Raw genomic sequence first — 24,111 nt, 5'->3', positions numbered from 1 at the left:
CACAACGTTTCCGGAGCACATCTGAACATCTCCAGTAGACTATAAATCATCTGCTGATGAGTTAATGGCTAATGCAGCACAAGTGCAATGAAAACAGTTCTAGTGTTCTGTGTGAGGATAAAGAAAAGTTGGTAAGATTAAACACAAGCACAAGTTTTCCAAGTATTTGCAATCCATGGCTGGTTGAATCTGCTGAGATGCAGGACTGATGGTACTCCCTGTCAACTGAACTCCTATCAACAACAAAATCTAAATTTAAAATATTAAAGAAATGAAAGAAAAACTCAGGACAGAAGCATGTGCATGTTAAGTGTGACTCTGCCCTGCGCACACCTGCAGAACAACAAGCTTGTTACCCATCATCTGCATCCAAGCACATCAAGCCTGTGTACAAACAGCCTGATACCTTCTCACATGAAAAACTCTCATGCTGCAGGCCCAGCATTCTTCTCCCCCACTATGAAGATGCCTGGAGCACAGGCTCACCTTTGAGAGCATGTTTCCCTCAATCAATCTTCATGGGGATGCTTATGCTTGCACACACACAAAAAAAAAAAAAAAAAAAAAAATCAATGACCACAGATTGGTTCTTTAACATTTCTAACCACCAGAAACCCTGCAAAAGGAAAACATCGCTTTACCCTTTTTATGATAGAAAATGTTCCCATCAAACCTCCAAATCCTTAATGTTAACGAAACAATCCCAATAATACCACCCAGAGTGGCAAAATCTCAGGACACTGGAAGGCTGCAGGAATCTATGTGGTTTTAAACATGAACAACTGGATATGGCCAAGACTACCTGAGGTGTCCTAAGTGTTGTTTATATTGCTTTCAACATTGTCTTTGGTTGCCACGTTAAATGCTTATTATTAGAGCATTCCTTTGGTCCAGCCCTCCCACAGGAGCCATGTTCCATCTGACGTTGGCAGTGATGGTCAGAGCCACATGCCATGCACAGTCTTTAGCATGTGAATATACCATGATGAAACTACCATGGAAGTTTCTGTCTGTAAGAGGATTGCGTTCATCATGTCCACCCCGGTGCATCTTTCAATAACCCCTTCCTCCCCAACCAGCCACAGCAACATGTCCCCAGACCACATGGACCTGGGAAGACATAGCACATGCTTTGTATCTAGCATAGCACCATCTCCCCACCTCATGCCTCTTCTAATACATCTGATGACAGCAAGCTTCTCTGTTAAACACCCTAGATGATGGCTCTGATGACCTCTAGCCCAGTGCCAGGCATGCACAGGCTAGTCCTTACACAAGAAGGACAGCCAAACAGGTCTAAATGATGCTTTGCAGATTGTGAACTGCATTCTCTTTCTGCCTAGAAATGTTTGTGACATGCATGTTTCTATTATAGCGACTTCCCAGACTAGACGGAGGAACACTGTGAGCACCATCACTGAGAGAGGAGTTAAGACTTGTCTACTATGGGTGGGTCCTAGGCCCCTCGCTGCTCTCCCAGGGCCCCTGCCTCCTGCCAGCCCCAGCTCTCACCTTCATAGAAGCCTCCAGCACCCATCCTGTGTAAGCTGTTTGTGCTTCCCATTAACTTGCTTACCCACGCATGGTATGGCCCAGTCAGGCAGGAAGCCCTGGGGCTCTGCAGACAAGAGCCCATCAATCAAGCACCCAGCACATGCCAAGCATTCTGAGAATGGAGTCCATCAAGGCGGGTATGTCATGGCAGCAGAAGGATGAGGCAGCTTAGAGTAAGTAGAAAAGAAATGAATGCTGAGCTACCGAGACGGCTCAGCAGTTCCAGGGCTGGAGAGAGAGGAATGCTGGTGTTCTGCTTTCTTTTTCTACAGCCCATGGAATGGGGCTTCCCACTGTTAAAGTGGGTCTTCCTACATCAACCTATTCTAAAAACTCCCTCACAGACATGCTAGGAGATTTGTTTCCATTATAATCCTAAATTCCACCTATTTGACAAGATTAGCCATCACAGCTGCTCACCCTCACAACCTCATCTAATCATTGTTACCTCCCAAAGCCTCACTCCAAACACCATCCACAAATGATTACATCCCTATCACATGTTCTTCCAAGGAACACATTCAAGCCATAGCAGGCCTCCCTAGCTTCTGCTTCCCCTATGATCTTTGGACGGCCTCTACCCATGCCCAAAGGGGCTCACCAACAGGTTGTGGCTCAGACTCTGAACTACAGAGTGGCCAACTCAGGCAGTCTCTCCTGGAAAGTCACCAGTCTTGGAACACAATGTTCAGTGTGACCCAGTCTGCTGCCCTAGGGCTAAAAGAGGTAACAGATGTCTCCTACTATGTTCCCAGTGCTCTGGCCCACAGAGTCCAGCAGAGGCTATGGTCTGAGGAAGGAAATGGCTTCACCTTGCCTCCCAAGCACAGTTTCTATGGATGGCTGCCAGGCACTTGGTGTCTTGAGGTCCACTCCTAAATTTCCTAAGAATCCAGAGGCTTAAGGCTGAGACCAGAGCCAGCCCCTCCAGAACAGAAGGGCTTAAGCCCTCTGTCAAAGTGGGAGACGCCTACTGCTCGGGGTACTGAGTGCTCACCAAGGGCCAGCCCAAGAGGACTACTTGAAGGCTCTGGGGATGGAAAGAGCAGTCATGGGCATCAGACTAGTTAGTTCTCAGCTGTTTCTCTCAGCAAGAAGGGAGAAGGGGGCACAGGCATGGGTCCTCTGGCAAGGAAAGACACAGGAGAAGAGGAGAAGACAGGCACAGCCTGCCTTCCACAGCCGCCTTCCAGGCAGGCTGAGCACCAGCCAAGCAGGGAGACTATAATCTCATTTTATCACTGAAAGACACTTCCTGCCATTCAGCAGAAAACTCCAAGGCTCTGCTGAACATGTCAGCAAGGATCACGCTTCCAAGACAGGTTCAGTGGGACACTGAGTGTGGACCAAGACCCTCCCCTCACCTTTGTTAGCAAGCCCAGGGATGGAACAGAAAAGGAACAGCAGCACTGGGCACTGACAGCTAATGTTCCCCAGGAGGACACCCATAGAAGACATATATTGGGTAGCAGACGTGACACAACCTTCTCCAACAGGACTCCCAATCTGACACCTATTAGCCACATAAAACCCCACATGTTCAAAGTGTTCAACGAGTCCTGGTTCACAATCACAGAAAGCATTGTCGTCATGAGACCTGCTGAGAAGAATGTCCAAGTCTATTTCAGTGAAGGGAGCTGTTGCCCATTCTGCCAGTCCGTGCCTACCCTGTATCAAAGGTATAAACTGGGAGGTTGGCACAGCACAGACAGGCAGGGACATAGCCCCGGGTCTCCACGTTTTTGCTGAATTTATGTGGACGTGGGGGCGCCGATCTTTCTTCTGAGTGACTCACTGCTGGGGTCACATCAGTGTCGGGCACAAGCAGCAGCAGCATGTTTAGTGGTGGGAGGCAGATCCACTCTGCCTTGTGCAAGAACAGATCTGAGGGAATATGTATTCTCCATCCTGCCTTCATGGAACGGAGAAAATAATATTTTGTGCACTTGTAATTAAGAGAAGAGCAGATGGCAGCAATTTCAAATCTGTTCCATGAGATTCACATCAACAAGATGTGGGAACTGGGGGCGGACTGTTTTTCTGAATGTGGACATCCCACACTGCAAGGCATTAGAACTATGGGATGGGTGGATGAAGAGTGTTTTACAGTGCGAGGGTCAATGAGCAATCTGAAGTGACCACAGAAGAGCTATATATCATGTTCTACTGCTCCAGAGGCCCTGGCTTCAGCCTCACCACAGGGGCCCTTCTGAGGACCATCTGGTCACTGTACATAGTGAGAGGTTGCAGTTGTGAAGAAGAAACACTCGCCAGTGACTCTGGTAGGGCATGAGAAAAGTATAGCAGAGCCTTCTCTATAACAAAGGAGACCCCAGGGGAAGGACTGGACCCAAACCCTGTTTCAGAACTAAGAGAAGGGCATTCCTCTGACTCGGCCCTTCTAGCCCACCTTTTTCACCTCATGGAGTTGAAAAAGCTGCTGTCCTCTCTCTCCTTTCTTCACATCTCTCTGTCCTTGGCCACCCTAAGCTGAGCAGCTGCTCGAGGATACCTCTCTGCCATAATGCTCTGCCTCACCACAGGCCCAGCCAACCCTGACCCAAAATAAATAATTTCTCATTGAAGTTGTTTTCTTGAGGTATTCTGACACAGCAACAGAAAACTGACTAACACAACATGCAATGTGGGATACCATTCTACCATTTAAAAAAGACAATGAAGTCTTGTCATTTGCGACAGCATGGGTGGAACTGCAGAGCATTAGGTTACGTGACGTAAACCAGGCACAAAAAGACAAGTTCCATCTGAACTCACTCATGGAGATTTTAAAAACTGACCTCATAGAAATCGAAAGGAAAAGGGAAGTTAGCAGAGGCTGAAGAGAGTGGGGAAGGGAGGAGTGGGGCAAAGCTAATCAGTAGGTGCACTGTGGCACAACAGGGTGACAACAGTGACATGTTGTGTATTTCAAACAGCTAGAAGGAAGGATTTTGCGTGTTTACCATATAGGAATGATAAGTATTTGCCCTCATTTGAATGTTGCACAACTTTATAGACACATATCAAAGTGTCACATGGAATTATAGATAGGTACAAGGTTTACATTATTTATCAGTTTTAAAAAATAAATTTAAGAGCCGGGCGTAGTGGCGCACATCTCTAATCCCAGCACTTGGGAGGCAGAGGTAAGAGGATCACCATGAGTTCGAGGCCACCCTGAGACTACATAGTGAATTCCAGGTCGGCCTGAGCTAGAGTGAGACCCTACCTCGGAAAACCAAAATAAATAAATAAATTTAATTAAGATAGTTAATTTTATATTGTGTGAATTTTTCTTTAATAAATTTTTCTTTAATAAAAAAATATCAAAAAGCCCTAGTGTCAGGAGACAAATAGTTTTCATATTGGGGTATAGATTGACTTGAAAACACAAAATAAAACCTAAAGATTAACATACCCAAAATACTCTGTCTTGAATCATAAGACCCATAAATTCTTGGTATTGTCTAGACCTACATCTAGAGCTACATTGTTAATCATTTTAGGCATGTGTTAGATGTCTGAAATTTTTGTTTAAATGTAAACTTCATACCATATTGTCAGTTTTTGTCTATATAGATTTAGTGCTCACTTCGGCAGCACATATACTAAAATTGGAACGATACAGAGAAGATTAGCATGGCCCCTGCGCAAGGATGACACGCAAATTCGTGAAGCGTTACATATTAAAAAAAAAAAAAACTACAGATTTATAATCAAAAAAATAAAAAATAAACCTGGGGAGTTGGAGAGATGGCTTAGTGGTTAAGGTGCTTGCCTGAAAGGCCAAAGGACCAAGGTTTGATTCCCTAGGATCCATGTATGCCAGATGCACAAGGTGGCCCATGTGTCGTGAGGGCCTTGGGGGCACCCAATTTCTCTCTCGCTCTCACTCTCTCACTCTCTCTCTCTCTCCTCCCCTCATTCTATCACTCATAAATAAATAAATAAATTATTTTTAAAAACCTGGGCTGAAGAAATGGCTCAGTGGTTAAAGGCACTTGCTTGCAAAGCCTAAGGACTAAGGTTCAAATCATCCTTACCCACATAAAGCCAGATACACAAAATGACACATGTATCTGGCACTTGTTTGCACTGGCTAGAGGCCCTGGGTCCATTCTCTCATTCTCTACCTCTCTCTCTCCTTGCAAATAAATAAAAATATTTTTTAAAGCCTTACAAATTTCTTATTTAGTAATGAGAAGATGGACATTGGCCCCTCTAAGATAGAAGACGAGGCCAGAAGGCAGGGAAGCAAAGTCCCTAAAGTGACTAGGGATATGGGGACAGAAGTGGTGTGTGGGATCGGTCGCCTTGGGTGTTCTCACACACCACAAAGGAAGGGACTAGGGCAGGTTGAAGGTGACCACGCTGACTTCCCGTTTTTAGGAAGAGTCACAACCTTCTATGTTTTTTCTGGAAATCACTCAAAAACACCACAGGGAGCAAGAAACAGAAGTAAGCCCTCTTATTTATTCTATTTGCCAATCATGCTAGACAAGGCAGTAAAGTAGCTGGGCAAGAAGCCCCGAAAGGCTGAGAGAGATCCTAGCACAGGAAGAGGAGGAAGCAGAACCCGGCTCCTGACAATGGAGAAGGTGAACCAGACCCCAGCCACGGGCAGGAAAGCTGCGCACCATGGGAATGGGGCACACAGATGAGGGGACAGCAGGACAGAGGACACCAGAAAGGGGACACAGCAGGGAATGTGCTTCCTGCCTGCTCAGACTCCCATGCTCCTATGCCTCCCCAGATCCAAAGCCAAGTGCCAGACGACAAACACATGCCGTGTTTGTTTATTTCTGCCCTCTGCCCAGGACAAGAGGCTGCCCTCTCCCTCCAACATGCCTCAGAGACACTGCAGATTCAGCTCCAGACCACTGCAATGAAGCAAATGTCAAAACAAAGCTGTCACAAGAATTTATTTACTTCCCAGTGCATATAAAGTTATGTTTGCATTGCACTGTCCTCATTAAGTATGTAATCATGCTATGTCCAACAAGTACAATATCCATACCCTATTAGAAAATATTGACCAAAAAATGCTAAAAATCATCTAAGCTGTTGGGAAATGGCATGGGTAGACACGTCACAGACCTTCAATCTGTAAAAAAGGCAGCATCTGTGAAGGACAGTACAGTGAAATGTAATCAAACAAGGTAAGCCTGTATTCCAAGTCTGGGGGATGTTTGTTCCTGTTGCATGATGCAGGCTCTCCTGACTAATACATGAGATTTAAACTAAAATAATCATATACCTATATTGGTTAGATGGAACTCAAGTAAAACCATCAACGCAGAGGTAAGGTTGTACTGTGATGATGAAGTCATATCCTATTGTGTGCTCAGCCAATTCCCAGCATGCAGAGTTATCGCCTCCTCATGACAATGCTCTCACCTGCGCATGGACTGGGCTGCTCCAGACCCCACAGACTGATCAATAATGGGTCCTGGACTAAGAAGGGATGTGTTGTTGAGTTATGATCCCCAAAATAACATCAAAGACCTAGTCTCCAGTACCTTTTGTGACATTTGGAACTAAGATCTTTGCAGATGATCAGGTAAACTGAAGCCAGGTCAGTATGCCTGGTGTCCGCATAAAATAAAGGGGAAATTGGGGGAGAATGACAGGGACACCAGAAGAAAGCCATGTGAAGGTGAGAACTGTGCTCCAAGCAACAACAAAGATGGATGGGAAGCCACCAGAACCTAGAAGAGAGGCCATAGCAGATCTGGTCTGTGCAGCCCACAGAAGAAAATTGGTCTCCAGAGCTGAGAGACAGCTTGTGGTTCTTTGCTATGGCTGCCCTAAGAGACATGCAGGAATGGTCACTCTCATGCCTCAGCAGGTGCCCCATATGTGATACATCTGACTATGGTGTCAATCATGAATGGCCTGAGTATTAAATGATTTAAGAATTGCTATTGTCATGCAAGACAAGGTCTCCTTGCCAGCTCCTTCCTGGGACCTAGGAGTAGCTGACCACCTGTATGCCTGTGCCCATCAATACCTGACATGGAGACAAAACACCCAGAGGTACAATATGAGGATGGGGGGGCCACTCAGCCCACAGAGAGTCAGAAACAGTGACTCCCATGAACAAACAGCTGAGGTTCAATGGGCAGGCCATAGGAAACATGCCGTCTCTTGTCTGACTTCTCCCACAAATGCTAGGTCCCTCTCTATTTTTCTTCTCAAAATACAGTTTGCCCTCTCTATCTCCAGGTTCCACATCTGTGGATTCAACCAACCACAGATTAAAAAATAATAATTCCAGAAAGTTCTAAAAAGCAATATATGAATTTCCCACATACTGGACACCAGAGTTCATGTGAATGATGTTAGCATGCCCTGCCATTTCCCAGATCCTGGTCTCCCTATAGCACAACTTGCTCAACACTATTTGCTTTATGACTCATTTCTTCTGTGCTATGTAGTTAGGCCTTCCATGACTGTGTCTGTATTGAACATGCACAGACTTCCATACAGTATAGCAAGCAGTTACACTACAGCAGTCGCAACTTGTTAGGTATTATAAGTCATCTAAGAATGATTTAAGGTACAGAAGGATGGACATAGGTTCTATGCAAATATGCCACCATGTCATATAAGTAACTCGAGCATTCTCGGATCTGCAGGTATCTGTTAAACCAATCCTCATGGATACCAAGGGACAACTATAAATGTAAATTTGTGAAAACAGATAATGAAGGAAAATTAGCATAACTATATTTAGGATCTGTAAAGAGACCAGTGTGGGCCCTGGCAGGTAAAACTATCCCTAGGGTTTCTACTCAGCACATCAGTGAGACTCTTATGTCAATGACTCACTAGGCAAAGCCCAGGGAAGGAAATGCATTCAACTCACTGGCAATCTCCACACGGGACGTCGAGCCCCATCCCTGTCTGCAGAAAGTCTGGCCTGCACAGAGGTTCACCTGCACAAGCACCAGCAAAGCTTAAATATCCAGAAGGTTGAAACAAAACAAAAACCACAAACAGAGCATCAGCCAGCTGAGAAAGCAAAGTGTTTACTCCTAAACAAGAGTGAACAGACTTATCACCTCTGATGTTGCTTGAGACAAGATCAGAAGTCCAGAACAGTCACACACCTGGAAAAAGACGAGTTGATCATGACTCTCCTGAAGTCACCAAGAGATAGGGTGGTATTCCACACCAAGGCCAGCGTATACCAACAGCTAATTGGATGAACAGTTTTGCGCACTGTTGGTCTTCACTCTGAGTGTACAAGGGAAATATTTCTCAACCTTTCTTTGGAGGAAGATATGGAAAAAACTAGCCATTAATATTTCAGGTTCACTGGCTTTCACAGAAAAATGAAACACATTTATCAAGCTTGATTTTCCAAAATAGCAAAACACTAAGAGAACATATTAGGGTTATTTATCTTAAAGCAGTGCTTGCCACACATGAATGGGAGGATTTTACCATCATGGAACAAGCTCTCTGCAAAAGAAATGATGATAGTGAGGCTGGGGAGATGGCTCGGTAGTTAAAGATGCTTCCTTACAAAGTCTGATGGCCCAGGTTCAATTTCCCAACCACCCACATAAAAGCCAAACAGGCTGGTAAAAGACCCTGATGAGTGCATGCGCACGAGCACACACACACACAATTTTTTTTAAATTGATGGTGCAACTGTGTCAGCACCCAGAACAAGTTACCAGGTAGGCAAGAAACAGTGCTTCCTCACACACAGCCCCTGGAAGTCCAGCACGCTCCTCGTTTTGGCCAGCCACTTGGATGCCTCATGCTAGGCCGGTTAAACTGTGGGAGACTGATCAAGCAACAGTTCCCCAAAGACAGAACATAAACTCATGGGTAGGCCAGCTCAAGACTTGAATCAGGGCATAAAGGTAATGGTGGTGACTGACTGATGGTCAAAATAGGAAGACATGAGGCTGAGGATATGACTCAGTGAATAAAGTGCTTGCCATGCAAGTGCAAGTACCTGAGTCTAGACAGCCAGACCCCACCTAAAAGCCAGAAGCTATGGTGGCTTCTGTGATTCCAGCACACCTATGTGATGGGATTACAGATGGGAGGTGGAGACAGGAGAATCCGCTGGAACCTGGTAGGGCAGCTAGCCTGACAAACAGAGAGGTGAACAAGCCTCAAATGGGCGAAGGTGAAGGCTGAATTTAAATTGTCTTCTGACCTCCACTCCACAACCCCCCCCCCCGCAACACACACACCCTGTGGCACACACACTCCCATACTCACACATGTGAACACACGCCAAAAAAAACCAAAAGATAGAAAGATAGAAATGGGAATCAACTTACCAGGCCCCCAAAACAGGATATAAGAGACAACTGATGATAATGGTCAAAGCTAGCTAAGCTCTCTGGGGGAGCATGGGTAGAGTGCTGTTAGCCTTTCCCCTAATGAACATTTCAACTTCAAGGATACTACAGTCTAAGCATGTTCTTGCATCTTATACATCTACTTAGAATCAACTGGATTTGGGATAAAATGAGCTTCTGAAGGAAGTATACCCTTTTTTTAGAAGGGAAAGACAAAAGAGAGGGATGAAAATAGAAAATCCACACTTGCCAGGATCAAAACCACTGATGGAGGCTAGAGAGATGGGGCAACAATTAAAGTCATTTGCTTACAAAGCCTGCACACCCAAGTTCTATTTTCCAGCAACCCCACTGAGGAGGGTTCCCAGCAGAATGGGGGTGAGGAGGGAAAAGATGGTACCAACAAATGATGTATCCATACAAAGTATGTTAATAAAAAATTTAAAGAAAGTAAAGAACTACACTAGCTCAGAAAATAATTATAAGAATTGGAAAATGGAATTTCCTAAAATTTAAAAGCTTCTGCACAGCAAAGAAAACAAAGAGATGAGCTTACAGCATGAGAGAAAATCTTTGCCAATTGTTTATCTGATAGGGGGTTAATCGTAGAATCTAAAGAGAACTGAAAATTTTAAACACCAAATCTGTGGTGGTTTGAATGTAAAATGACCTGCATAGCCTCATGTGTTTAAAAATATTTTAAAACCATTGATCAGCTCATCCTGCCCTTTTTCTAGAGTCAATCCTGCTCCCTTGCTTGCCCTCATTCACTCTTGGCTGGCTGCTCTACTACGTTCCATCTGAATCCTTCTCTTCCACAACACAGGAATGACTGCTGCTAGGCTCCAGACCCAGAAACTAGAGGCCTACCCATAACCCTCAGAAAACTAGCAGCAGACATAGACACCATGGTTCCCTTTTGAGCTCTGTTCCTAGGAGAGAACCTAGGATGTCTACAGACACTGTGATTGTGATTGTGCCCCCAGTTCCTCCCCACCCAACCATCCCCTGACCCCCACCCCACGCCCATCAAACAAGGGAGCTGATGGTATGGGTTGGGAGTTTCTTAGCTTGAGGTGAGACAGCTGTTGCATGCCCTCCTGCTTTCTTAGCTCTGTCTCCCATCCATAGAACAGGCCACCCTAGTGGAGCCTCCTGAGTGTAAACCTCTACCCTCCCATCCTCCACAGGCTCACAGTGACACTGAAGGATAAGAACAGTGTTCTGAGTCTGGGGAAACACCACATGTGCCTCACTTGTGAGTAGCTGGGGACTCTCAGGTGGGCAGAGGCACAGGACTGGACGACAATATTCCTGACTCTGAACCAGCGCACAAGGTGACTGAGGCCAAGGCCCAGGTTCCACCCACAGTGACAGCCTTGCCTCACCACACCTTTCAGGCCCGTTCCATCTGTTCTTCACCTCTTCTATGTTCCTATCTAAGTCATTTCTTTTTTTTTTTTTTTTTTGTTCTATACGGTCTTCCCAGCAAACTTCTATTCATTCTTCAAAACACAATTTGGGGTCACAGCCCTGAATTTCTTTCTTTTTGCACATCTCCCAGTTGTTCCTGATCATTTCTCCAGCTCCTCATGGGGTTTCTGGTCCCTCTAGGAGCTAGCCTCACCAGGGCCCAGTCTTTAAGAAACTGGAAATACTTCTGCAGGCCAGCAAACCCTCAGAAGCAGCCTCCAAAAAAGGAAGATTAAGGAACAGAAAGACTGATGGAGTCCTGAGGGTTGATCAGAGAGCCTGCCGCCAAGAATATGTAGCAGAAAACCTACAGAGCACAGATGCCCACGTTTAGGCAGGCTCTGGTCTCAGGCCAGTGAGGCCACCAGAGGTTTTAGGCTGTCGAAGGAAACTATTACTATGTTAGTATGGGGCAGGGCTCACCTGGGTGTATCCTCAAATTGAAAAACAGAGGTCATCCTGGAGCTCAAATTGGCTGACTCTCCAAGAGACAGAAACAGGACACTAAGTACTCTTGTCCCCACCTCCAGATCTGATGATGCAGGAAGATCCTCCAGGAAAGCAGTGCACAGAAAAGATTTCCCTGATTTCTGCTTGTAGCCTTGAATCCTAACCCTGCATCCTGAGCAGAAGGCCTGGGGCCTGCCAACCACCCATCACTGTCACTCAGCATGTCTGCCTTTACCAACCTGCCACTGCTGTTATACGGCTGCAGGCTGCCACCTCCTACGTGTTCCTAAGGCTAAAAATACAGCCAGGCTGCTCCTCTAGGGATGTCCCAGGAGGGTTAGGATGGTCTCACAGTTCTTTCACTCACACTTTATTCCACACCACCAATGAGGCATGCTGCAAGGGTCAGGCACTCAGTTTTCTAGGGATCTCCTTGTCTGTCCATTCTCCACATCCATGCCAGAAGCACATCTGCAGAGAATGCAAGCCACACAGCTGTTAAGCGGCAGCCCACTGAGCTTGGTTCCCAGGGCCAGTTGCTGCCCTCCGCCAAGCTCCCTGGCAAGAGGGCAATGGGAAGGCATAGGTTGGCCCCAGAATCCCAGACCAGCAGCATCCTGCTCCTGACACTACATAACACTACCCAACATCACAAGGAGTGGTGACGAGCTGGAAGCAGCCAAGCCAGGCCTGGGAGGGACACAGATACAGACAGCATTCAACTTCTATCCCCAGGCATGCACTGAACACAGGGCTCCTAGAGTCTAACAGCCCCACATCAGGTCCAAATAATCCTCTCACCTGCTGGAGTCACCACTCACCATTGCTAGCATCATGTGATGTAGCCAAGCTACCAACCACACCTCAACCCCTCAGCATACTCAGTCCATCAGGCACACTGATAGCCACCACCTAGCACTCCCACCGAGTTCCCAGCCAGCTCCCTCCCAGGTAACTGAAGGCTCAACTAATTACAGGAAGAGCTACAATTCAGGCCTTTGAAGGCACAAGTAAGACTTGCAAATGAGGGAGGCAGGTGCAGGCGTGAGGGCCACAGGTTCTGCCCACAGCTCTGCCCAGCAAGGCTCAGGCAGCAGAAAAGCACACAGCAAGTGCTCCGAAAATGCAGCCCACAGCCACGAGCGAGTCCCTCTGAAGTTCTTCTGCTCACTGTTCCTTTGAAAGCCGACTTGGTCCCCCGACGCATGGAACTGAGGAGTTGCTCTTGACCAAAACCACTCCATCCCAGCAGACGGACAGTCCTTAGTTGCTTAAGCAGAAGACTCAGAGCACCCTGGGTATATCTCCTGCCCTTGACCCTGACCCTGCCCCTGCCCCTGCCTCAACAAAAATCCACATGTTGGCTCCACCTCTGAGATTCTCGGATATTCCCAGCACTGTCCCTGCCCCCTTGCTCTGTGGACAGTTCCCCTGCATAACGTAAGTAGCTCCAAACAGCTCACTGCTGCTTTTGTGTTGGTCCCTTCCAACCCAACCTCAGTGCACCAACAAAGGATCCTTCCCGGTGCCCACTCTTCATGGTCTCTGAGGGCATGGTCTGGCACTGCCGTCTAACTCCCCTATGGGCTGCCCTCCTCGCTCCTCCTTAAACATACAAGTACGTGCTACTACATGGACTTTGCACAGAGCATTCTCCAGCTCTCCACACTATCCCTCCCTCCGCTCTGCCAGGCCTATGGACAGATGTCAGCCTCTCTGGCTACCCTACTGAAACCACATTCTGCTCCCCACATTTTCCTGCCCCCCCCCCACTTTATGTTTCTCCATGACATGTACCACCCCTAACATATACTGCCTTTCATTAATTCTGATGGGTCATTAACTACCTTCCCTCATTGGAAAGTAGGCTCTAGTACTCAGGAGACAGAGGTCAGCCTGAGACTACATAGTGAATTCTAGGTCAGCCTGGGCCATAATGAGACCCTACTTCCAAAAACAAAAAAAGAAGCAGGTTCTATGATGTCAGTCAACATTCCTAAATATGTGTGGGATAAATGAAAGAATCAGTGTACTCCACCTAAGAGATCTGAAAAACATAGGCAGACCACAGCTGAGCCTCCATTATCCACGAAGCTCACATCCCTCTGCATGGAACACTCGTTACCAACTCAGTGACAATGATGGGATATGGCTCTCAAAACTATCCTCTAGGTCCTACCTGTGGAGAGCCCAGAGCTAACAGGCCCCAGTCCACTCAGGCGAGTTGCAGAGGCTCAGCAGCACGGTACACAAGCCAGGGGCCTGCAACACCACAGCCCTGACTCCTTGTCAGCAACCTCTCTGCAGTCAGCGGGCACGGAGCAAAGTTGCAAGGCTGCCCGCAGCCACTCCAAAGCCAGGAGCAGGAGCCCAGGGCTGGAGCCAGGCTCCCAACCCTCACAGATCAAGAACCCCAGTAGCTACTCCACTCCTCTGTCTTCTTGTTCTCATCTACGACTCAGAGTTGTAGCATAGAATTGCCCATCACAGAGGACAGCTGGGAAAAATGCACTAAGTTCATACACCAAAGTGCCACAGTGGCATTGCAGATGCAGCACCCACAAGGCCAGGCTGCCTGGGGACACAATGGAAGGAGGAGAGGGGTTTTCTGGAAAGACAGAAAGTAATGTCTTAAGCAAAATAGCAAGAGGAAGCGGAATCCAGCCCTCCACATAGCAAACAGCTCTTGACTTTATACTCTTTGCGAATTCTCCACGCTGACCTAATATGGACAAGTTCCTCGATGACTTCTGAACAGAGCTTTGGTGGTGGCAGAAAACGGAAGCTTCACCATAATTTTCCTGGAAGAAAATCAATAATGCTTCCTCCACGGTAGAAGGAGGAAGCCACAGAATGGCTGGAATAGGTGAAGTCAGGAAGCTGTCCATGCACAACCACTACAGCATGTGACACATGACCTGCCCAGTCTAACAGCCTTGCCTTCATCTTCTTGCTCGTCCTGAGAGGCAGCAGTTGCCAGTGGACAAAGCCATAGCCTACCAAGATACTACTAAGGTCTACTGAAATGGCCTTGGGAAAAGGAATTTACCCCAGAGGTCAGCCTGCAAGCAGAGGGACATCCCCGACTTCAGGTGAGCCAGTAGAACTCAAGATAGCACCTACTAGGAGCCAAGAGGGCCCTGGCATGAGGGAAGTTCACGGTCAATGATACATATAAGGTCTCTCTCCCTTCTCCCCCCTTTCTTCCTCTTTTCTTTCCCCTTTCCCTCCTTTCCTTCCTCTCTCAAACAAATCCACAGACATGCCTCCTCAAACTACCCTGTCCTTCTCAAATTGTCCCAGGAGGCAAACGTGTTCTTTGACACCCCCTCACAGGAAGGCGTTCAGCTCTAGGCCTTCAGGGCCTCCACCAGCCATCCTCTGAAGACAGCAGGCCACCCAGGCCAGCATTGGGGGTGAAAGAATCCATATAAACTGCCAAAAGCACTTGGGAAAGCACTGACCACAAAGTCCTGAGTGCCCTGGAGAACAGTGTGTGAGCCAGATCCAGCAGGAAGTGGCGGGGCGTAGACAGCAAAGAGGACTTAGAACAAATGCACCTGGACAAGGGTCATGTTCTGATGGATGGTTTTTGTCCTGCACACTAAAACTTGGAAAGTTCTACTCCGGGGAGGACTCAAGGTTGATAATCTGCCCAACGGGGAGAAGAAATGGCAGTGACTGAGCCTCCCCCAGGGGAGGTTCTGGCTGGGTGATAGACCTGAGGGAATTCTTATCTGCCCTACCAAGTCAGACAAACCACAGGAAGGCAAGTCCCTGGTTCAAGGTTTAACAGATAAGCCCCAATGGAGTCAGGCTCCCACCTGGGAAGCTTGGCCAGAACTACCCCTGCCCTGAAGCCGCTGCTGGGCCACCATCATGCCACCACATGCAAGAGAGGTAACCTGAGTCAGGCACACCCCAGCAGTCCACGCAGAGCTGGGCCACAGCGAGGGTAGTAACCTGGGCATGGCACACCCCGGCAGTCCACGCAGAGCTGGGCCACAGCGAGGGGAGTAACATGAGCATGGCACACCCCGGCAGTCCACGCAGAGCAGGGCCACAGCGAGGGGAGTAACCTGGGCATGGCACACCCCGGCAGTCCACGCAGAGCAGGGCCACAGTGAGGGGAGTAACCTGGGCATGGCACACCCTGGCAGTCCACGCAGAGCAGGGCCACAGCGAGGGGAGTAACCTGGGCATGGCACACCCCGGCAGTCCACGCAGAGCAGGGCCACAGCGAGGGGAGTAACCTGGGCGTGGCACACCCCGGCAGTCCACGCAGAGCTGGGCCACAGCGAGGGGAGTAACCTGGGCATGGCACACCCCGGCAGTCCACGCAGAGCAGGGCCACGTTACTGCATATACACAAACTGACTTGTCTGTTTTGCCCAGTTTTAAAAGTATTAGGCCCTTGACTTATGCCAAAGGGATACTTCCCTTTAACTTTACTAGACATATCCTTGGGGTGGTCAAAGTGAAATAAAATGATAGAAGGGATAACAGTTATACACAAACTCTCTAAATGGACTAAAAGTTTTGCTTGCTAAATGAAGTATTCCAAATTGGACAGATACAAATTTGGGGGACAGTTGAGGGAAATCAGGCCCAGGCTGGTTCCCAGACAAACAGACTAGAATTCAGCACTGAACACCCAAACCACAGGCTTCCATCTGTCTCAGACAATTACATCCACTACTGGGAGCTGAGGTCCTTGGACTGCATGGCACTTCTAAGGCATTCAAACAGTTCACAAGAGTCCTTGAGAGGACTATCATTTGGTGTGCATGTCCAATACAAGCTTGTGAATGAGACAAGACTCATCTAAGTTGGCAGCCTGGCACGCCTCTGGGCTCAACCTTTCTCAACACCTCTGAGACACATGTATAGGCATTTCATGCTCAGCATATCCAAGATGAGCTACATCTCTACCCACAGACTGACTCCTCCCAGCTGACACAATTCATTACCTACAGAGGGTCCTCCTAGGCTCCCCTCTTCCCATACACCTCCAAGCTGACAGACTCTAGCTTCAAATGAAAGCCATTTCCTTCAGCCTCCTTCACCTTCCACCCTGGCTTCAGCCTCCTGAAACCCATTCTACCTGGCTTCCAGAGTACACCCGTCAGCACGTAATGATGCTTGCTACTCACACAGGATGGGCATAGGTCCATATAAGAGTGAAACCAACCTGATGTGTGACCTTTCGTGGGGGAGATGTGAACAGACACCTATTCACCACAGAGAGGGCACCAATGAATGATTCCACCTCTCCCTCGGTGAACCAGTGAGTTTATTGGGGTTGATAACAGGGTAAGGGTGACTCAAAAGCAGCTGCATCACCAAAAACCCACCCCAGCATGGGTGTCGACTCAGGAAGGCTGCATCACTGTAGTGCCCTGAGTGGCTCACAGGCACCTCCACTGGTGGTAAAGAGGCTTTCTCCCTAATTGTTACCAGCTTAATCTTGGCAAGGGTCCTTGTGACTAAATTGTAGTAACTTTATGAGCCTTGTAAGTTTCACTTACTTCTTGAGCTGTTTATGTTTCCTTTGTTTCCTAAATCTTTTGATCTTCCCTGATAACTTCAGGAGGGAGTGTTTTAATTATAAGGAAATAGCTACAGGGCCACCAAATGCCTTTGTTTCTTTGTTTTGAAGCAGGGTGTCACTCTAGCCCTGATTAACCTGGAACTAACTGGTCTTAAAGTCACTGTGATTCTCCTGAGTTCTGGGATTAAAGGCAGCTCCACCACACACAGCTCCAAATGCCCTCTTTAGACAACAAAACAGAGATTAGAGAGAGTGACAGGATGCAAAGTGAATGCAAATGGGCATGGGAATGTTCTGGAATTATGTAGTGATGAGGAACATCACAAAGATATTTAAAACCACTGAACTGTGCACTTTAAAGGATGAACTTTATGTTTGGTGAATGATTTCTCCATAAAGCTCATGATGGTGGGAAAGGCCTTCTTGCCTAGCTTCTATGCCCTCTTGTCTTGTTCCTACCACTCTCTCTGCCCTAGTCCCACGAGATCACTGACATTCCTCAGACTTGCTGGCCTGCTCCTGGTGGACACCATCCAGGATGATAACTTCAGAGACGCTGTGCATGCCCTGCAGCTTGGCCGCCTAAGGCTGTGGCCCTCTTGAGTTTAAAATAATCTCAATATTTGCAACCAGACTCATCCACTGAGGCAAAAGTCCTTGATCTTTCACTGCTGGGTCCCAAGAGAATCGCAGCATCTACAGAGCTCAGAGGCAACTCACTATATGTAAACTCAGTAATAGGCTTATCCCTTGGTCAGAGAATATTGTTCAGGAAGATCAGAGCCTTCATAGTCTAGGGACACCCAACTATAGTTCCTATCCCAACTCACACCCTCGTATGGCTCAGGATTCAGGCAAGATAAACCAGAGTCCTTTTGGTGTGACATGGAAGCTGAACACCAGGTCTGTGTCCCCCAGATTTCTAGCTATAGGCCTTAGGGCCAGAATACTTCTGAGGAGCTTGCTTCTAAAGGGTTGGGCAGGCTCCACCCTCTGAACGGCCACATACAAAAGCTATTAGGCCAGACTTGGGGGTTGGGAGAAACAGTTTGTTCCTCAGAGCCACCCACATCCTAGCTATTTCCGGTTTCAACAGAGAGAGGGGCTGGTTCGCCTACTTAAAACCTCTAAAAGCCCTCCTACCGTGTACCTCTTCATCCTCACAGAGAGTGGCAAATACAGGAACATTAAGTGACATAGGCACTCCTGAGGCTATGTGCCCTCCCTCTGGGCAGTGACAGCAGCACGACAAAGAAGGTCTGTGTCACTGCTCCTGCTCCATCACAGAACAATAGGACTAGCAACTGCCCCTACCCACCGAGGCCCTGGCCCTCCACAGCCCCCAGCACCCATGCCCACTCTACATACCCATACCCTCTCATACTGGCTTAAAATACTTCATCCTGCCAGATTGTCCCCACAGAAATGGGACCAAGAACTCAAGAGGGAGTAAAGAGGAAAAGGGGATGAAGAGGGTCTGTCCCAGCCAAGAAAGCCAAGTACTTCCCTGGGTCCCATCTATGACTCTTACTGTCCTAAAGACAAAGGCACAGGACACAAGGGGCAGCAGCTACATTAGTACTGCTCTGGTCTTCTGTGCCCTGGAGAAGTGGGCCAGGTTTTTCTTTTCCAGTTCTCCTAATGTGCCTACCACCATTCTGATGGGCCACTACTCATTGCAGAACACAGAGGAGCTGAGCCTGGAGCTAAGCTATCTGAGTTAGAGTCCTGGCTGTGCCACTGACCAGGATCTGTGACTGTAGGCATGTTTCTTAACTTTGTTGAGCTTTACTTCTATCACCCATGAATGTGTATGACCACCTCCCACCTCATGCACTGCTGTAAAACAGCAAGACAGCATGTGTGTAATACAGGGAGGCCGTGACCTCCTAAAGGTGCAGCAAACACCTGCTGCTATCACATCGTTGTCGGGGCTGATTTCCTGAGGAAGGGCCCTGAGCAGCTCTGCATGACATGGTGCACTCTAAGCAGTGGGCAACTGGGCTGGGCTCAGCCGAGGAAAAGGTTGAGACAGATGTGGGCAAAATCTTGTCCCATTGAACATCATTCTGCAGAGAACAAACAGGCCCCAGCACTACAGCTGGATACCCCAACCCTTCCCTGCGCCACAGGAAGCAAAGATGGGAAAGGAAATGACAGAATGACACTCTTACAACAAGAGTAAGTTAACAAGACAAAGAAACAACTAGCAGCCTATGTGAAAATTGTTAGTTAGGTCATTGCACATTTGTCAAATTCTATACAAACAAAGCACAACACAAAGAAGTCCACAGATTTCTTATGAATCTGGTGTGGCCTTGCAGCCCCTGCTGTCACACTCCTCTTCAAAATCACAGAGCAGAGCCGGGCGTGGTGGCACAGGCCTTTAATCCCAGCACTAGGGAGGCAGAGATAGGAGGATTGCCGTGAGTTCAAGGCCACCTGAGACTTCTTAGTGAATTCCAGGTCAGTCTGGGCTAGAGTAAGACCCTACCTCAAAACAACAACAACAAAAAAAAAAAAATCACAGAGCAATAGTGTGAATTCTCAAGAATCTCCTCCCTGCACACTGCATTTTAACAGAGAGGGGCTCAGGGAGGTTAACAAGAAGGGACATTAGAAACGGTGTCAAACTTTGCTACAATCCCTGGCTTCTCCCAGACTGTGCCATTTCTCAGTTCTGGGCCTGAAGGGGAGCACCTCCTTCTCTACATTTGACTGCTGATGCATTTTTAGCTGGCTTTTTCTATTTAAAAATATATTTCTTTAGGGGGTCCCAATGAAGGCTTTCAGAAGGCAGTGTGGCGTTCCTTCTCTCAACAAACTATGCATATTCTTTTATCTAAACTTCACTTCCAGGATGATTCACTTACCTATGTAATAATGTGTGTATACAAGTTTCATTACAGCAATCTTTTAAAAAGCCCTGAAACAACCTAAGTGTGCATAAGTAGGAGAATGGTTAAATAAATTATGTCAAAGTGCACACAATGGACTACTCAGAGGTACAGATAAAAACAAAAGCCAGGGCTGAAGAATTGGCTTAGTGGTTAAGGCATTTGCCTGCAAAACCAAAGGACCTCAGTTCAATTCTCCAGGACCCACATAAATCAGAGGCACAAGGCAGTGCATGCATATGGCGTCCATTTGAAGTGGCTGGAAGCCCGAGAATGCCCATTCTCTCCCTCCCTCTCTCTTGTTCTCTCAAATAAATAAATAAAAATAATAACTTAAAAAAACAGACTAACCCAGGCGTGGTGGCGCACACCTTTAATCCCAGCACTTGGGAGGCAGAGGTAGGTGGATTGCCGTGAGTTCAAGGTCACCCTGAGACTCCATAGTGAATTCCAGGTCAGCCTGGGCTAGAGTGAGATCCTACCTCGAAAAAAAAAAAAAAAAAAAACAGACCAATATGCCCTGGCCAGAGAGATGAGACAGGCCTTGTTGGGTGAAGATAGGAAGTAGCTATAAGAATATGGTGTGTCCCCCACATAGATACATGAGGCTCACTGAGAAGCACGTTCATGGTCACCACCGACACACAGGCAGCAAGGCATGTTGGCACCACCATCTCCATCAGCAACTTCCTCTGGGGGAGTGGAGATCTGGAGATGGAGGCTAAGCAGCATGTTTACCTGGGGCTTTATGAAATATGCATGCACAGGTGGAGTCTTCCACCAAAATGTGCATACACATTTGGTGGGATTCTAAAGGATTTCTTTCATTCACTCAGCTTGCAGGGAACTTTGTGGAACCTATATGTGTATTAAATGTAGTATATGTGAGGTATGGCTTGGTGCATGCAGTATGTGTCTGGTATAGGAAACGTCTGATGTTAGGGAGAGCAGACAGTGGAGTGTATAGTGGGGGTGTGCAGGGTAGTGTTTTGTGTGGAATGTGCTATAGGATATGTGATATGATATGGTGCATGTTGTGGAGTGTAGTCTAGTGTGAGTTGAGTGTTATGATGTGTATGTAGACTGTATGTAGGTGTGGAATGAGTGGTATGGGGTGCAGTATGTGTATGTGTGGACTGTAGGTAGGTGTGGGATATGTGGTGTGGGATACAGTACGCATATGTGTAGACTGAAGGTGTGGGGTTGTAGTATGGGATACAATGTGTGTATATGTGAACTGCATATAGGTGTGGGTTACAGAGTTTGTATGTGTAGATTTTTGTAGGTATGGGATATGTGGTGTGGGATGCAGTGTGTATATGTGTAGATTACATGTAGGTGTGAAGTGTGGTATGGGATTTTGTGTGTGTGTGTGTGTGTGTGTGTGTGTGTATAGACTATACATAGGTGTGGGTGTGGGATACAGTGTGTGTGTACTGTACATAGGTGTAGGATGTAGTATGTGCATGTATGGACTGTATGTAGGTGTGGGACATGTTGTGAGACACAGTGTATGTGTGGACTATATATAGGTTGTGATGTGTAGGGTGGGGTGAGGTGTGTATATGTGTGTACTGTATAGAGATGTGGGATGTGTGGTGTAGGACATGCAGCAGTGGTACAAATGATGTGCATGTGATATCTGGTCTGTACATACACTGTGGACAGCAGGCCAACTGGCAACCCGGAATATGTAACAGTGACCAGCTGTACTCAGATCAGACCCAAAGTAGAGGTGCTAAGTGGTCAAGTTGTGACCATTCAGGCCCTCCATGCACTGAGAGGCCACCTGGAGACTGAGACATGTCCCATGTCTCCACCCAAAGCTGCACTGGTAAAAGGGCTGATCAAGGTGAGAGCGGGTGAGAAACCCTTTGGTCAGTCTTCTGCACTTTTCCTGGAGGCAGTGAGGAGCTGAGGGTGATCTCACAGGAAGAGCTTTGCAGTGGGCTGTATAGCTGACAGGAGGTGACAGGAAGCACACTGTGTGTGGCAGAGGAATCAGAGCAGCTGGGTGGAATAGTCACCCTGTCTGCAAACCAAGGAGAATGTCTTAGCCCACACTGTAGGCCACATGAATGTCCACAAAAGAACAAAGACACGCCACACAGCAACCATACCACAAAATGGTCCAAAAACCTTACCCATGTTTAAAACTGCTACCATTTCAAACCTTCTATAGCTGAAATTCAAATATGCAGTATTTTCATATGAACAGAACTTTTAAATGCTGATTTTCTGCCGAGGGCACCTGATACTGTTGTGTTCACATATAAACCATGCTTAGCAGTGAGCTGCTTTCCCACGGCCAGAAACAACAAGACAACACATGCAAGTGCCCTGGCAATGAGCAAAGGAGTCTGGTCCAGACCCTCCTCTATCTCCTCTAACTGCAACATGTCTGACACTGCTAACTACAAGTACAGGATGAATCCCAACTGCTTTGATTTTTGCATAAGCAAAACAGGCAATTCCCAGATCAGACACAGTAGAAATCTCAAGTATTTTTCTAGAGCAACCATTTCTTCTAAAGTTTCTCCTCAAGGTCTCACTAATAGAAGATGAAAAGCCCCATGGATCTATCCAGGCCAGGGCCTTGGAGTTCCTAGAGGGCTACCATGAACCACACTGACTGCAGCTGTCACTAAAGCCCAAACAAGGAGGCTGCAGGCAGGAGCCGGAGCTGCTGGACTGAGCTATTCATTCACCAAGCTGTCAGACTGGCACGAGCATCATTCATAAAACAGAATCTGCCAAAGGGGCTTCAAATTCAAACACAGAGATGAACTTCTGGTAATTTTATGCTGCTACTAGTGGAATTATATTGAAAATTCAAAATAACAGCAAAAGTTGTAAAGGTAGGTTAAGGCGCATGCCCGCAAAGCCTAAGAACCCATGCACTACTTTCCAGATCCCACGTATGCCAGATGCACACGGTGACACAAGCACACGAGGTTGTGCATGCACACACGATGGCACACACGTCTGGATTTGATGGCAGTGGCTGGAGGCCCTGGCGTGCTAATTCTCATTCTCTCTCTTGCTCTCTGTCATTAAAAAGAGAGAGAGAAAAAAGGAAAGGAAAGGAAAGGAAAGGAAAGGAAAGGAAAGGAAAGGAAAGGAAAGGAAAGGAAAGGAAAGGAAAGGAAAGGAAAGGAAAGGAAAGGAAAGGAAAGGAAAGGAAAGGAAAGGAAAGGAAAGGAAAGGAAAGGAAAGGAAAGGAAAGGAAAGGAAAGGAAAGGAAAAAACAGAATCTGCCAAAGGGGCTTCAAATCCAAACACAAAAACTGAACCTCCAGTGACTTTATGCTGTTACTAAATGTAATTTTACTAAAGATTCAAAATAACGTCAAAAGTTGTAAAGATAGGGCTGAAGAGATGATTTAATGGTTAAGGCACTTGCCTGAAAAGCTTAAGGACCCAGGCTTGACACCCAGAAGCCACGTAAGCCAGACACACAAGGTCACACATGGCGCAAGGTCACGCATGTGCACAAGGTGGAACATGTGTTAGGACTTCAATTGCAGTGGCTAGAGGCCCTGGCATGCCAGTTCTCTCCATCTTTCTCGTGCCAATTCTCTCTCACACACACCAATTATCTCTCTCTTATTAAAAAAAAAAAGTAAAAAGATAGCATTAAGTTAAAATGGACACCAAACCCAAAGAGTCCTAGAGTAGGCAAAGCCCAGAAGGCTTCATACATGATGCTAACCTTGCTTTATTTGCAAATATCAAATTCACTTTAACATGGGTTATTTCTGGTAAATGCTGAACTGAAGTGTAGCCAATCAGAACTGGCCAACAATTGTAATTCTGTAATTAGAAAATTTCCAACGAGATACACCAAGTAAGGCAATGT

General features: G+C 47.1%; 1 protein-coding gene and 1 non-coding gene across 4 annotated transcripts in view; one reads left to right on the top strand and one right to left on the bottom strand.

The window, feature by feature from the left end:
• Positions 1-24,111, bottom strand: part of Apba2 (amyloid beta precursor protein binding family A member 2) — a 279,036-nt gene that overhangs the window by 220,854 nt on the left and 34,071 nt on the right. The window lies entirely within an intron of this gene.
• Positions 5,139-5,245, top strand: LOC123459626. The gene has a single exon (XR_006636385.1). It is a non-coding gene; the product is annotated as a U6 spliceosomal RNA (small nuclear RNA).

The sequence above is a fragment of the Jaculus jaculus genome, chromosome 3 (genome assembly GCF_020740685.1).
Source record: "Jaculus jaculus isolate mJacJac1 chromosome 3, mJacJac1.mat.Y.cur, whole genome shotgun sequence".
Classification (NCBI taxonomy): domain Eukaryota; kingdom Metazoa; phylum Chordata; class Mammalia; order Rodentia; family Dipodidae; genus Jaculus; species Jaculus jaculus.
Note: the sequence above shows the minus strand (reverse complement) of the source record. Positions and strands in the feature narration are given on the sequence as shown.